The sequence below is a fragment of the Capra hircus genome, chromosome 1 (genome assembly GCF_001704415.2).
Source record: "Capra hircus breed San Clemente chromosome 1, ASM170441v1, whole genome shotgun sequence".
NCBI lineage: Eukaryota > Metazoa > Chordata > Mammalia > Artiodactyla > Bovidae > Capra > Capra hircus.
This window is the reverse complement of record NC_030808.1, coordinates 25,293,895-25,309,110: the sequence shown is the minus strand read 5'-3', so window position 1 is coordinate 25,309,110 and position 15,216 is coordinate 25,293,895. Positions and strand designations below refer to the sequence as shown.

Below are 15,216 nucleotides of genomic sequence, written 5' to 3'. Positions count from 1 at the left end.
CACCCTCCCTCCCTAGCAATTATTATTTGCATTCTTTAGTTATAATCATTCTGATGAGTATGAGGTTGTACTTCATTATAGCTTTTATTTGGATTTCTATAGTAATTAGGGATGATGAACATCGTTTCATCTGCCTATTGGCCAACTGTATGTCAAAACATATATGTTATATGTCTTTTAAAGAAAATGTATTTTGTCCAATAAATACTTTATTATGTGCTTCAGTACTGTGATGTTTGACGAGAGTTCTTTATCAATTATCTCCAGGTCAAATGTTATTTTCCCTTCTAAGCATTTGTTTAACATATGCACTGTCTTCAACTTACATTATCATGAGTTCACAAGATATTTTTAGGGTATATATGTATGTTTAAACCCATGAATTCTAAGATTATTTCTTAGAATAATAACTAGAAATAATAATAAAGAATATTGTTATTAATAATAAAATAATAGAATATTTCTTAGGATAATAATAAGAAATAATTATAGTTCTTAGAATAATAGAATAACTCAACAAGTCTGCAATCTGATGAATGTAGAAATTCAGTAGAATAGAGTCATGTAAGAAAGAAGACCATAAGGCAAAATAGATGAAAGAGTGTGACTAGACCATTACACCTACATTTTAGGTCTGTTTCGGTTGTGTACAGAATAGCTGATCTTGAATATAACCTCACTGATTCTAATTTCCCTTCTAGAAGATAAAGATTCAGTATTGTCTATGGTCTGTGGTACGGGATCAAATGCTCTTAGTATCAAATGTGATCATGCGTGGGGAATGCTTTGTAAACTATTTAATGACAGTTTTACAAGTGTACACTATTATTTTTCTTCAGGATGCCTTTACCGTGGTGTTTTCATGTCTATTTGAAGTGCTCCTTGTTTCTTAATATATTCTTTAAACATTGGTTGCTGCTGCTGCTGCTAAGTCGCTTCAGTCGTGTCCGACTCTGTGCGACCCCGTAGACGACAGCCCACCAGGCTCCCCCATCCCTGGGATTCTCCAGGCAAGAACACTGGAGTGGGTTGCCATTTCCTTCTCCAATGTATGAAAGTGAAAAGTCAAAGGGAAGTCGCTCAGTCGTGTCCGACTCTGTGCGACCCCAGGGACTGCAGCCTACCAGGCTCCTCCGTCCATGGGTATTTCCAGGCAAGAGTACTGGAGTGGGGTGCCATTGCCTTCTCCAAGAAACATTGGCTAGAGAGACTATTAGACCCTGGAACTCTAGGGGCAGTAATGTATGCTGAGACATCACATTGCCCTCTATTGGTTGGAATGTTTATGTTCAAATGCAAGACATGTATACTATCATGTAAGAATTGAATCGCCAGTCTATGTCTGATGCAGGATACAGCATGCTTGGAGCTGGTGCATGGGGATGACCCAGAGGGATGTTATGGGGAGGGAGGTGGGAGGGGGGTTCATGTTTGGGAACGCATGTAAGAATTAAAGATTTTAAAATTTAAAAAATAAAATAAATAAATTAAAAAGAAATTAAAAAAAAAAATGCAAGACGAGTTTTTGTTCTGAACCATCCAACTCTTGCCTGGAAAGTCCCATGGACCGAGGAGCCTGGTAGGCTGCAGTCCATGCCATTGCTAAGAGTCGGACACGACTGAGCGATTTCACTTTCACTTTTCACACATTGGAAAAGGAAATGGCAACCCACTCCAGTGTTCTTGCCTGGAGAATCCCAGGGATGGGGGAGCCTGGTGGGCTGCCATCTATGGGGTCGCAGAGTCGGACATGACTGAAGCAACTTGGCAGTGGCAGCAGTATCCAACATAAGGGTTTGAAACTCAGCTACTGGAGTCCCCAAAATATAGACATTGAACAAAAATGTCCATTGTATATTTTAGCTCTTTTAAAGGAAATAATATGTTGGAATCACTAGAGAACATCACCTACGTATACTTTTTAAAAATTAAAAAAAAAAACTCCTATTTTATATCCAAGAATAGTTCCTACTGTGGTTCAGTGTCCCTTAAATTTTTTTAATCCCATTAACATTCAATTAACAGTTTAAATTTGTAAATTAATTAACATGAGAACTAGTTCTATGCATTGAGAATTTATATGTTGGTATATCACAAGTATAATATAAGCTGTGACCTAAAGTCAGAAAGCTTATTTTTACTTAATTTTAGTCCCTTCCTTGTGACTGTTTAAACCTATGCATTTTATGATAATCCTCCACCTTTTACTTTTCTTTTAATTTTTCCCATTTTCATATAGTTCTTAGAATCCTGGCTTAGGAAAATCATTACAAATCATCTCTTCCAGCTCTCTATATATAACTTTAATTTCCCTCTACAATATCATCTACTAAAAGTCCTCCAATCTCTGCTTAAATGTCTGCTGGAAAAGGGAATCACTATCTCTTAATTGCAGCCTGTTCAGTTTAGAAAACCCATACTTGCTTCACTGCTCTTTCATATATATAAATTCATTATTCCTAGAAATGAGGACCATTGGCTCTCACTTTTCTATCTAGGCCAACATGTAGTATTGGCGAGCCACTACGTGAGGGGCTATATGTATTGTTCTTCTTCCACTCTTTTAATAAACCCACTGACTAAATTTATGAAAAGATATGGAACTGAGTATAACATTGTACTCCAGATGGCCCAGGAATGTAATAACTTTTTATGTGGAATGTACCAATTTATACTAGTATTTTCTCTATAAACTTGACTTTTGCCATTCTGATTTAATTAATGAAGGCAACTAATGCACTACTGAGTTTGACCTTCATATGGGAAGATTTAGTTTCTTAGTATTTTTAAATCTCTTTTTTTCTGTCACGAGAAAAGCACTTTGTATGTATGGTAGCTTGTTAAATTATATGTAAAAAAATGGGAATAAATAGCAAATAGTAAAAATAAGTTTACAAGTTTGCATAAAAATTATGTATCTGTATATACATGATTCCAGATTTACTTATTGTTTCACTTACCTAAACCCTTTATACAGTCTGTGTAAAATTCTAAGTACTTTACATGTATAAAATAATCTATTCCTCTTAATAAGCCAATTAGGTGGGTGTTATTATATCCAATTTTTATAGATGAGAAGCTAAGGCATAGAAATATAATATTACTTACCCAAGTCCACATAGGTAGAGAGTGGCAGTTTTGGCCTCTGGCCAAAAATCCTAACCTTTATATATATATATATATTTTTTTTTTACTTTTTATTTTATATTGGAGTGTAGCTGATTAACAATGTTGTGATAGTTTCAGTTGGACAGCAAAGAAACTTGCATACATATACATGCATCCATTCTCCCACAAACCTCCCTCCCATCCAGACTGCCACCTAACAATGAGCAGAGTCCCCTGTGCTATATGGTAGGTCCTTGTTTTTAACCTTTATATTATGCTGCTTTCCTTAAATATAAATCTCCAAGCAAACATTTCCAATAACATTGGTCATCCAAATCTCCCTTTCCATTTCTATTATTATGAATTTATGTTATTATGCCATAAGTTACTCAATGAAACAAGAGCTTTTGTCTTATTCCAAATACTGCAGGGTGTGGTGAAACACAGTGGAGTTAAAACTACTAATTCTTAAAGTATATTTCTACATAGCTTTAGAATTGCTCCTGAACTCTTTCTGGACTCTGAAATTGTCTTTCAGAAATTTACCTGAAATGTCTTTTAGACGTAGAGCCTGTATCCCCTCCACTCCTACCTGATACATCATTGTTCTGCTCCTCAGCACGGCCATAGAACTTCTGTTACCTGTGACAAGATCCGTGATTATCAATCTTCTCTGAACATCATTTTTAACTGTGACACCAGAATACTGCCTAGGCTGTTCCTCTTTGAGTAATTTCATATACATTAGCATAAGTAGAAAACCATATATTTTATTACTACTTTACATATAAACCTTTTCCCTTTAAACGAGAAAATTGATTTCAAAAAATACTGAAAGGTCTTTATTTATAGAGTTTAAAATGTTTGCAGTTCAGTTCAGTCACTCAGTCGTGTCTGACTCTTTGTGACCCAGGGACTGCAGCATTCCAGGCCTCCCTGTCCATCACCAACTAGCGGAGTTTACTCAAACTCTTCTCCATGGAATTGGTGAGGCCATCCAACCATCTCATCTTCTGTAATCCCCTTATCCTCCCACCTTCAATCTTTCCCACCATCATGGTCTTTTCCAACGAGTCAGTTCTTCACATCAGGTGGTTGAAGTGTTGGAGTTTCAGCTTTAGCATCAGTCTTTCCAACGAATATTCAGGACTGATTGATTTCCCTTAGGATGGACTGGTTGGATCTCCTTGCAGTCCAAGGAATTCTCAAGAGTCTTCTCCAACACCACAGTTCAAAAGCATCAATTCTTTCGCTCTCAGCTTTCTTTACAGTCCAACTCTCATATCCACACATGACAACTGGAAAAACCATAGCCTTGACTAAATGGACCTTTGTTGGCAAAGTAATGTCTCTGCTTTTTAATAGCCTGTCTAATTTGGTCATAACTTTTCTTCCAAGGAACAGCATCTTTTAATTTTATATCTGCAGTGATTTTGGAGCCCCCCAAAATAAAGTTTGTCACTGTTTCCGCTGTTTCCCCATCTATTTGCCATGAAGTGATGGTACCAGATGCCATGATTTTAGTTTTCTGAATGTTGTTGAGTTTTAAGCCAACTTTTTCACTCTCCTCTTTCACTCTCATCAAGAGGCTCTTTAGTTCCTCTTCGCTTTCAGGCATAAGGGTGGTGTCATCCGCGTATCTGAGGTTATTGATACTTACTGTCTTTCAAATTCATACTGATACAGAAGACTATAGCCTGATGTCATACTCTGAATGTTGTCAGGTAATAGTGAATTTTTTACATCTTTTCAGTTCACCCTTCTAATACTGTAAGTTTTTGCTATGTAAATATTTAATTAACATGAAATGATGTTGATTTTCACTATGAAGATGTTACCAAATGTAAACTTTACAACCTTATTTAAACCTTCCCAAAAACCCATAATAAGCAATCATGTCAATCTAGAATAACTTCTTTCCTTGGTTATCATAGAACATTTTAAGTGTTTTGGAAATTTCTTGAAATGGTTCTTTTATGTTAACATCCTCTACTTTGTGCTTGAAGGATAAAATTCACAACTAAATTTGTTCTATCATGTGAAATGAATTTTTACTCTTAACACAATTACTAAATACAGCAGAAAGTTAGGTCTTTTAAACTATTACTATTAAAAGACTAAATAAAAGTTAAGTCTTTTTCTATTAGGAACTAATAGAAAATAACTGATGTTTTTTAATTAGAGTAGTAAACTTTTGCAGTATTTAGTAGAAAATAAACAGCAAAGCATGCTTTTTTCAATGTCAGCTTAAATTAAAACAGCATATGTTTTGAACTTTAAAAACCATGCTTATTTTTCTAAACCTTCTTCATTCAAAAAGCATTTATGTACATAGAACCACCTTCTCTAATTATGTTTAATTTTTCTTTATCAATATCAGTGCTGAAAACCAGGATATTTTGAAATAGTATAGAATTAGTTGATGTGTGCTCAGTGGTGTCTGACTCTGCAATTTTTTAGGCAAGAATACTTGAGTGGGTAAATTTCCTACTCCAGGGAGTCCGCTTGACCCAGGGATTGAATCTGCATCTAGTGTGCCTCTTGCCTTGGCCTAAAGATTCTTCACCTCTGTGCCACCTGGGAAGCACCCATATTACACATGAACTTAGCACAAAGTCCAAGAAGCAACAAAGAAAAAGCTCAGTTAAATCCAAGTTGTTTGACTTGGAAAGTGTTCAAGGCTTGAGGAAAAGAAAAAGAAAAGTGTAGGACTTTTTGGTTATTTCCACACCTGATAGACCTCATTTAAATAGGAGCACAATCAACTAAAAAGCAATAGGAGTGTATTTGAGGAGCAATTGGTAAGTAAGGGTGAGTATCTATGAATTACTATGTGGAATCACTTTTACATAATTCTTTTGCATCCACTTCAGGGAAGAAAATATTAGCATTGTCTTTATGTTCTTGCTTCTATATTTCTGAGAATATCCCACTATAGAAAAGAAGGACTGAAAAATGGCACTTGCAGCAGACCTTGTTGAGGATAATCATGATTTAACCAGGGTGCAAACGTATTGTCGTATTCACTGTCTTCTTGTCATGTGTGGATGATCTACTTCTGCAAAGCGTTAAAAGCACAAATGTGCTCAGACAGGGTTAGACTACACAAGGCAAGCTATGTTTTTGAATGCTTAGGACTACACTCTTTGTTCTCCTTTTTATAGTGGCTCTCCAGAGAGTGGTAGCATGAACTGAGATCTTGTATTTTTTTTAATCTATGTTCTGCCTGAATATTGATTATGGTCTTTCAGTGGTGTCTATAATCCCATCCTCTGTCAAAGTTTGCATGGGAGATGAAGGGCTCCCTGTGGCACTGTTCTAAGGAAGCCACCTTCAGATAATTGGGATATGTAACTATAAGAGGTCCTAAGACTGGGGTTTTAAGATTTCATATTTTATTATTCTTGATGGCCCACATATCCATTTAGAGCTCTCCCACAGATCTGAATCTCAGCAATACTTTTATGATCCAGCCTTTATAAACACTAGTCTCATGCAGTTAAGGAGTTAGAGACTTATTATGAAAAATAATACATATTGTTTTCTAACATCATGTATATAGAATATATTTCCTATATTAATTACTTCAAATATATATTTTGTATATTAATTTCTGTAACATAATTTTAATCGAATGCTAGGTACTATAAACATTAGTAAGCTTAAATTTATCTTAAAATTAATTGGACTCTTTTTCCTTAAAACAAATAAAACTGGTACTCAGACTACTTGTTTAGAATCTAAATGTTATCTTGCTGCTCAGTTGGCTCAATACCATTATTTCAGGCTTATTATTTTGTCAATTTTTAATAGTCTTACAGTAATCTAATCAGTTGATCATTACTCGGCTATAATAAAATTTTCCATCTCTCCTTAAGAATGCATGATGAGAATTCCCTGGCATTCCAGTGGTTAGGATCTACTCTTTCACAGCCAAGGGCCTGGGTTCACTCCTTGATTGGGGAAATAAAATTCCATAAGCTGGGTGGCACAGCATGAAAAAAAGGAAAAAAGCATAGTTTGGAACTGTAATATATAGATACTTATTAACTTAATAAATATTAGTAATATCCAAGACAGATTTAGGTGAATCTTGCATTATAGCTAACTTGAAGGTATGTGTAAAATTTTGTTTCTAGAATAACAACAGCAAGTTTTCACAGGCAAAAAAGTAGAAAGAAACAAAGGTTAGCAATGTAGCTCAGTTTAGAGATCATTATATTTATAACTTGGTGGTTTAGTTGCTAAGTCGTGTCCAACTCTTGCGTGTGTGCTAAGTCGCTTCAGTCGTGTCCAATTCTTTGCAAGTCTATGGACTGTGGCTTGTCAGGCTCCTCTGTCCATGGGATTTCCCAGGCAGGAATACTGGAGTGGGAATATTTAAACTTAATGTTCATTAATTCTTTATTTTAAATGAACCAATTTAAAATAGATAGCAGTACATAAAAATTTCACCCTGTGGCCTTAGGCAAAAATAATTGGCAACACTGAGCTATGGAGAATGTTTCACACCATATCCCCAAACTGTAAATAATTACAGGAGCCAGGCAGAAATGTAAGTGAGTGAAAATGACTAAGTCTAAAACAAAAAGGAGACACTGTGGCAAAACTGATAAAACATAAACCACTTAAACGTTGCAGCTGCAAATCTCAGTTTTAACCAGTGATCAAGGGAAGAAAGATCAGTGACAGTCAGTTTATCTGACTTTTTTTCCCACACACACACCCTAAATAATGTATATTTCTATTTCCAATGTATTTATTTTTAAATGTTGAGGACAATTTACCATTATTTTTTATACTGAGTGTCAGATGAACATCTGTGCTGATTGAATTCTCCCCTGAGTCAACAAGTTGAACCTCTGCATGAGAGTTAAGCCTGACATAGTTTCAGGATAAAGCTTTTTGACTAAGTATATTCTAAAAGTTCTAGTAAAGTGCACAGAGCAGGGAATAATTAAAACCTAAGTGTTGAAGTTCATTCAGGTTGCTGTAAAGAATATTATAGACCTGGTGGTTTATAAACAATAGAAATTCATTTCTTACAGTTCCGATAGTCTGGGAAGTCCAAAAGCAAGACATCAGCAGTTTTAGTCTTTAAGGGGCGAAGGAGTGCTTCGGAAATCTTTTATAAAAGCCGTTAATCCCACTCATGAGAACTCTGCCCTTGTGACCTAATTATTAACACCTGCCAAAGAACCCCATTTCTAATATTGAAACACCGGAGTTTAGGATTTCAACTTGCGAATTTTCAAGGGACACAAACATTTAATCAATAGTACTGTGTCCAAAAAAATGCTGGAAGAAATTTATGAATGAAGTCGCTCAGTCGTGTCCTGAACTGTAGCCTACCAGGCTCCTCCATCCATAGGATTCTCCAGGCAAGAATACTGGAGTGGGTTGCCATTTCCTTCTCCAGGGGATCTTCCCGATCCAGGGATCAAACCCTGGTCTCCCGCATTGCAGGCAGACGCTTTAACCTCTCAGCCACCAGGGAAGCCCTAAATAAGAATATTTAATTTATTTGAAAAGCTTATGTATTTAAAGTTAACAAAACTTTCCAAGAAACTTTGGAGAGAACAGTTAAAAATAAGATTCTAGGTTATCATGATGGATAGACTGAACAGTTCAAGTAAGATACGAGATTTTGAAACATGGAATATTTTTTAGAAAAGAAAGTAGTTCAGACATTGTTACAACATATTGTTTTCTTAAGGAATCATGGAACATCAATGTATCCTTTCATGAATCATATATTTACCAAAAATATACCTACTATGCATGAGAATCTGTGCTGCTGAGAATACAGAAATTAAGTAAATACTCAGAGGATGTATGTGTACATGTTAGAACCAGTGAAGTTACTCTGTCATGTCCGACTCTGTGATCTCATGGACTGTAGCCTACCAGGCTCCTCCATCCATGGAATTTTCCAGGCAAGAGTACTGGAGTAGGTTACTATTTCCTTCTCCAGGGGATCTTCCCCACCCAGGGATCAAACCCAGGTCTCCCGAATTGCAGGCAGATGCTTTACCTTCTGAGCCACGAGGGGAGGATGTGTAGAAGTGTATCTATAATACAGAGATTGCAAATTTACTTTACATACAATAGGAATAACAAATTAAGAAATTATCATAACATCATTGAAATATATATATTTAAAAAACTGAGTGGAAAACTTCCATAATTATGAACATATAGAACACCCATTGAAAAGAATTCACCACAGAAAAAGTACAAATCACACAATTAAAGGAAATACCATGAGAGAGAGTCTGAAGTCATAAAAAGCCAGAGCATCTCTAGTACTAGAGTTAATGGAACAATCTGGTGACTGTTCAGTTCGGTCAGTTCAGTCGCTCAGTCGTATCCGACTCTTTGCAACCCTATGAATCGCAGCTCGCCAGGGCTCCCTGTCCATCACCAACTCCCGGCGTTCACTCAGACTCCTGTCCATCGAGTCAGTGATGCCATCCAGCCATCTCATCCTCTGTCGGCCTCTTCTCTTCCTGCCCCCAATCCCTCCCAGCATCAGAGTCTTTTCCAACGAGTCAACTCTCCACATGAGGTGGCCAAAGTACTGGAGTTTCAGCTTCAGCATCATTCCCTCCAATGAAATCCCAGGGCTGATCTCCTTCAGAATGGACTGGTTGGCTCTCCCTGCAGTCCAAGGGACTTTCAAGAGTCTTCTCCAACACCACAGTTCAAAAGCATCACTTTATCTAAAATCATTACAGAAATTTAAAGAAAAGAAATTACCAGAATGACATATAGAAACTATATAGAATCTTAAAAGTAAAGAATAATACCAAAATGATAAGTAAAAGAAAGTGAAATATGACTAAGCTGACTTTTAAATAACCAAATCAAATATTTAGACATGACAAGTATGGTAATTAAAATTAAAACATTATGACTATATTAAATAGATTAGAGATAACTGAAGAGGTAAATTGAAATTATTTTCCTAGTTCATTTCACTGAAAATTATGGAGTCAAAAAACACATTTAAAAAATCAAAAGGCATTGAAAATTGAATAGAGTATGAAATATATGGCTATGGTAACAGAAAGAGATGTCTGAAAGACAATTTTTAAAAGAGGCTGAGAAATTTCTGAATTTAAAGATGTACATGACTCCTCAGATAAAGATACTCACTAAGCCTTAGAGGAAAAAATTTTTTTATAAAATATTCCCCTCTTCCAAAGGACAGGTTATCAATGAAGAAGGACTGAAAATTAAATCCTTTCAATGTACATCTCATTAGCAACAATGCATATCAGAAAACAGTGAAATAATATCATCAACATGCTGACTGAAAATATTGCATATATCTAAATGTCCCTATCCAGAAAATTTTTTATTTAAGTGTAAGACTAAAGTAAACTGATTTTAGGGAACACATAGTTTATCACCTAGTCATCTACAGAAAGATTGCAAAAAAAAAAAGGATAATTTTACTTAGAAGAAAACTGAAGGCCTAGACTTCAAGGAGCAATTTGTATTAAGAAATTAAGTGGACAAATATTGGTATTCCAAAAAAAAAATTCAAATAATAATAACAACAACAAATTTTTGGTGTTGGTAAAATGAGACTGGTAGTAACAGATTTCATAACAGTAATATGAAAATTGGGTGGTGATTAAACTTAAACAGTTAAAAGATCCTTCTCTTTTTAGAAGGTTAATAACCTAGAACTTAGTTAAATCAAACATGCATCTTTTAAAAGTAGTAAGTGAATGATATTAAGGTTAACCAATAAACAGATTAAAACAGCTTGAATAACTTCCAAACAATTTGAAGAAAAAGTTGGGGGATAAAATAAATTTAATGAATTCAGTAAAAGATTAAAAAAGAGATGGAGAAAAAGAAAGAATAAAATAGAAAATAAAATATAAGATTGCAGATATATGTTCAAATAGTAATAATGAACATAGCTCTTATTATTTCTTAGGAGCTGTTAATATACTAGTTAATTCATTAAGTAGCCACCATTGTTACTGGATTATTTGCTTATTAAGAAAATAATAGAGTGGTTCAGAAACTGCTCAAAGTCACAGCTAAATCTCAGTTACTGAATCTTAGATTCAGTACTCTGGACTGAATCTAAGTACAGTCTAGAGTCACGCAAATTCCCTTGTGGCTCAGACAGTAAAGCGTCAGAGTTTATTGAGTAACTACTTATTTCCTTTCTTAGCATAGGGAAAAGGAAAGAGTAGCTTGAAATGAAGTTTAGATGGTGGCATAAGCCAGATATTGCAGGTTTTCATTGATATGTCGAGTTTTTGTTCTTAATTGAAGATACAGAGGTTGCAGATAGCAAACACTCTGAAAAAGAATGAAAAGAAAAAAGTTTAAGACCATGAGGGAAAGGTCCCAAAGGGCAAGAGAGAAATAGAGAGCTAAGTTTAAACAAAGAAATAAAGAGAAAGAAAGCGATGGCAGTAATTCAAGCACATCAAAATGTTGTATGTTACACAGTGGAAATGGAAGGCTACAGGAGGAAAATGATAGATAGATAGAGACAATAGGTAAATACTTTAAGACTGCAAGTTTGTATAAGTTGAGTAATGAAAATATTATTAATCAAAGTAACAGACATTCTCTGCATCTGCTAAATAAAGTCTGGATATATTTCAATTCTGGTTGAATTTGGGATGTTAGTTGTAAATTCACTTAGAGATATTCTTTAGTAAATTAACAGAATTTTAATATCTGAAAAGGGTCCAAAGTAAGCATTTGTCTTATTTATATATTCAGGTGATAGCTATAAGATGAAAAATGGAGAAATAAAGATATCTAAAAGCAAAATCCTAGGTATACTAAAATTTTCTAGTAAAGTGAGGAAAGACTATATCATAATAGGAAGAAGGAAATTTTAAGAAGAAAAATGAAGCTAGGCCTTTAATAATTGGGGTAGATTTGAATAGTCATTAGATTGGGCAAACAGGGACACTGGCCATTTCAAAACAATGAGAAAGTTAGATTGCAGAATTGACAAGAGTTGTTAAGGCAATGAGAGAAAAGTGTAGACTAATCCCATGGGAAGTTCAGAAGTGAATTAGAAAGCTCTAAGGTAGACAGAGACTTCCTAGGTGGCACTAGTGGTAAAGAATCTGCTTGCCAATTCAGCAGATGCAAGAGATCTGGGTTTGATCCCTGGGTCAGGAAGATCCCCTGGAGTAGGAAATGGCAACCCACTCAAGTATTCTTGCCTAGAAAACTGCATGGACAGACGTGCTGCAGGGCTACAGTCCATGGGGTTGCAAAAAATGGGACATGACTGAGCGTGCACATGTGCACACACGCACGCATACACCCAAGGTAGACAAAAAGTTATGGAAATAACTTAAACCAAGAGAAGAGAGCAAATGGAGAATATTGGCTAGAGAAAAGCTAATTCATGATTCATAATTATGAAGGCTCCTTGGAAGAAACCTAGACAGCATATTAAAAATCAGAGACATTACTTTGCCAACAAAGGTCTGCCTAGTCAAGGCTATGGTTTTTCCAGTGGTCATGTATGGATGTGAGAGTTGGACTATGAAGAAAGCTGAGCACCGAAGAATTGATGCTTTTGAACTGTGGTGTTGGAGAAGACTCTTGAGAGTCCCTTGGACTGCAAGGAGATCCAACCAGTCCATTCTAAAGGAAATCAGTCCTGAGTATCCATTGGAAGGACTGATGCTGAAGCTGAAACTCCAATACTTTGGCCACTTGATGCAAAGAACTGACTCATTTGAAAAGACCCTGATGCTGGGAAAGATTGAGGGCAGGAGGAAAAGAGGGTGACAGAGGCTGAGATGGTTGGATGACATCATTGGCTCAATGGGCACGAGTTTGAGTAAACTCCAGGAGCTGGTGATGGACGGGGAGGCCTGGCGTATTGCAGTCCATGGGGTTGCAAAGAGTCAGACACAACTGAGCGACTAAAGTGAACTGAGTGAACTATGAAGTGATAGATGTAGAACCACTGACGAAATTAAACTGTACAAGAAATAGACTTTCTGAGGGAAATTTATAAAAAGTGAAGGTATAGTAAAATAACAGCCTATATGAGAGAAACTGAAGATATTGACATTTTATAAATTTACAGGTAAAGCTATTTGCTGAAAAAGAAGATAAAATACTTTTAAAAATAAAAAGAGTGGTCAGACAAATATCACATGATATCAATTATACATATAGTTTTTTTTAATGGTATAAATGAACTTATTTAAAAATATAGAAATGGAGTCACAGATACAGAAAACAAACATAATTACCAGGGAGAAAACAAGGGGAGGGATAAATTGGGATATTTGGGTTGATATATACGTGCTACTAGACTTCCCTGGTGGCTCAGATGGTAAAACGTCTGCCTCCAAGGTGGGAGACCTGGGTTCAATCCCTAGGTCAGGAAGATCTCCTGGAGAAGTAAATGGCAACCCACTCCAGTATTCTTGCCTGGAAAATCCCATGGACGGTGGAACCTGGTAGGCTACAGTCCATGGGGTCACAAGAGTTGGACACGACTGAGCAACTTCACTTTCACTTTCACTTTATACACGCTGCTGCTGCTGCTGCTGCTGCTGCTGCTGCTGCTGCTGCTGCTGCTGCTGCTGCTGCTGCTGCTGCTGCTGCTGCGTCACTTCAGTCGTGTCCAACTCTGTGCGACCCCATAGACGGCAGCCTATTAGGCTCCCCCGTCCCTGGGATTCTCCAGGCAAGAACACTGGAGTGGGTTGCCATTTCCTTCTTCAATGCATGAAAGTGAAAAGTGAAAGCGAAGTTGCTCAGTCATGTCGGACTCTTAGCGACCCCATGGACTGCAGCCTACCAGGCTCCTCTGTCCATGGGATTTTCCAGGCAAGAGTACTGGAATTATACACGCTACTAAATGTAAAATAGGTAACTAATAAGGACCTCCTATATAGTATAGCAGAGAAGGCAATGGCACCCCACTCCACTACTCTTGCCTGGAAAATCCTATGGATGGCGGAGCCTGGTGGGCTGCAATCCATGGGGTCGCTAAGAGTCAAACATGGCTGAGCAACTTCACTTTCACTTTTCACTTTCACGCATTGGAGAAGGAAATGGCGACCCACTCCAATGTTCTTGCCTGGAGAATCCCAGGGACGGGGAAGCCTGGTGGGCTGCCGTCTATGGGGTCGCGCAGAGTCGGACACGACTGAAGTGACTTAGCAGCAGCAGCATATAGTACAGGGAACTCTACTCAATACACTGTCATGATCTATAAAGGAAAAGAATCCAAAGAGAGTGGATATATGTACATGTATCTGTATTCATATATATATGTATATATATATATATATATATATACATACACACATATGTGTGTGTGCATAATAAGTTGCTTCAGCCATGTCTGACTCTTTGAGATCCTATGTACTGTAGCCCACCAGGCTCCTCTCTCCATGGAATTCTCCAGACAAGAATACCGGAGTGGGTTGCCATGTCCTCCTCCAGAGGATCTTCTGACTCAGGGATTGAACATGAATGTCTCACATCTCTCACATCTCCTGCATTGACAGGCAGGTTCATTACCATTAACTCCTCCTGGGAAGCCTCCTGTATATATCCATTGGATATAGTATCCACACATACCTGATTCACTTTGCTATAGAGCCAAAACCAGTATCACATTGTAAATCAACTATACATCAATACAATTAATCAAAATAAATAATAAAAATACAAAAATTAAGACATTTTCCCATGTTGATTAGGAATACAGATAAGAATCATGTTTCAGCAATGTTGTAGCAGTGCCCACAGGACTCAGTATGTGAGAAGTTTGTCTAACTGGGTGAAGGAAGGGTTGGGGGAGAGCACCTGGGCCTTAATGATATAATGAGTATAGGCACTTTGGTAAGTAGTTTCCAGAATTACCTCCAAAGATCAACACATTGCAGTATTCACACCCTCCCACATCGTAGCTCTGATGGTCCATGTGGCCAATAATATTGACACAAGTGTTGATGTATCACTTCACATATTTGCTTATAAAAGACTATGCTGTCAGTCTTCAGTACTTTCTCACACATACACATTCTCTCTGTTCTTGAATCTCCCAGTCTGGGGGAAGCTGGGTCCCTGTTGTGAGCA

The 15,216-nt window shown here is 36.8% G+C and overlaps 1 protein-coding gene across 1 annotated transcript in view; it reads left to right on the top strand.

The window, feature by feature from the left end:
• The window catches only part of ROBO1 (roundabout guidance receptor 1), a 1,116,119-nt gene that overhangs the window by 611,219 nt on the left and 489,684 nt on the right, over positions 1 to 15,216 (top strand). The gene's annotated exons all lie outside the window — the stretch shown is intronic.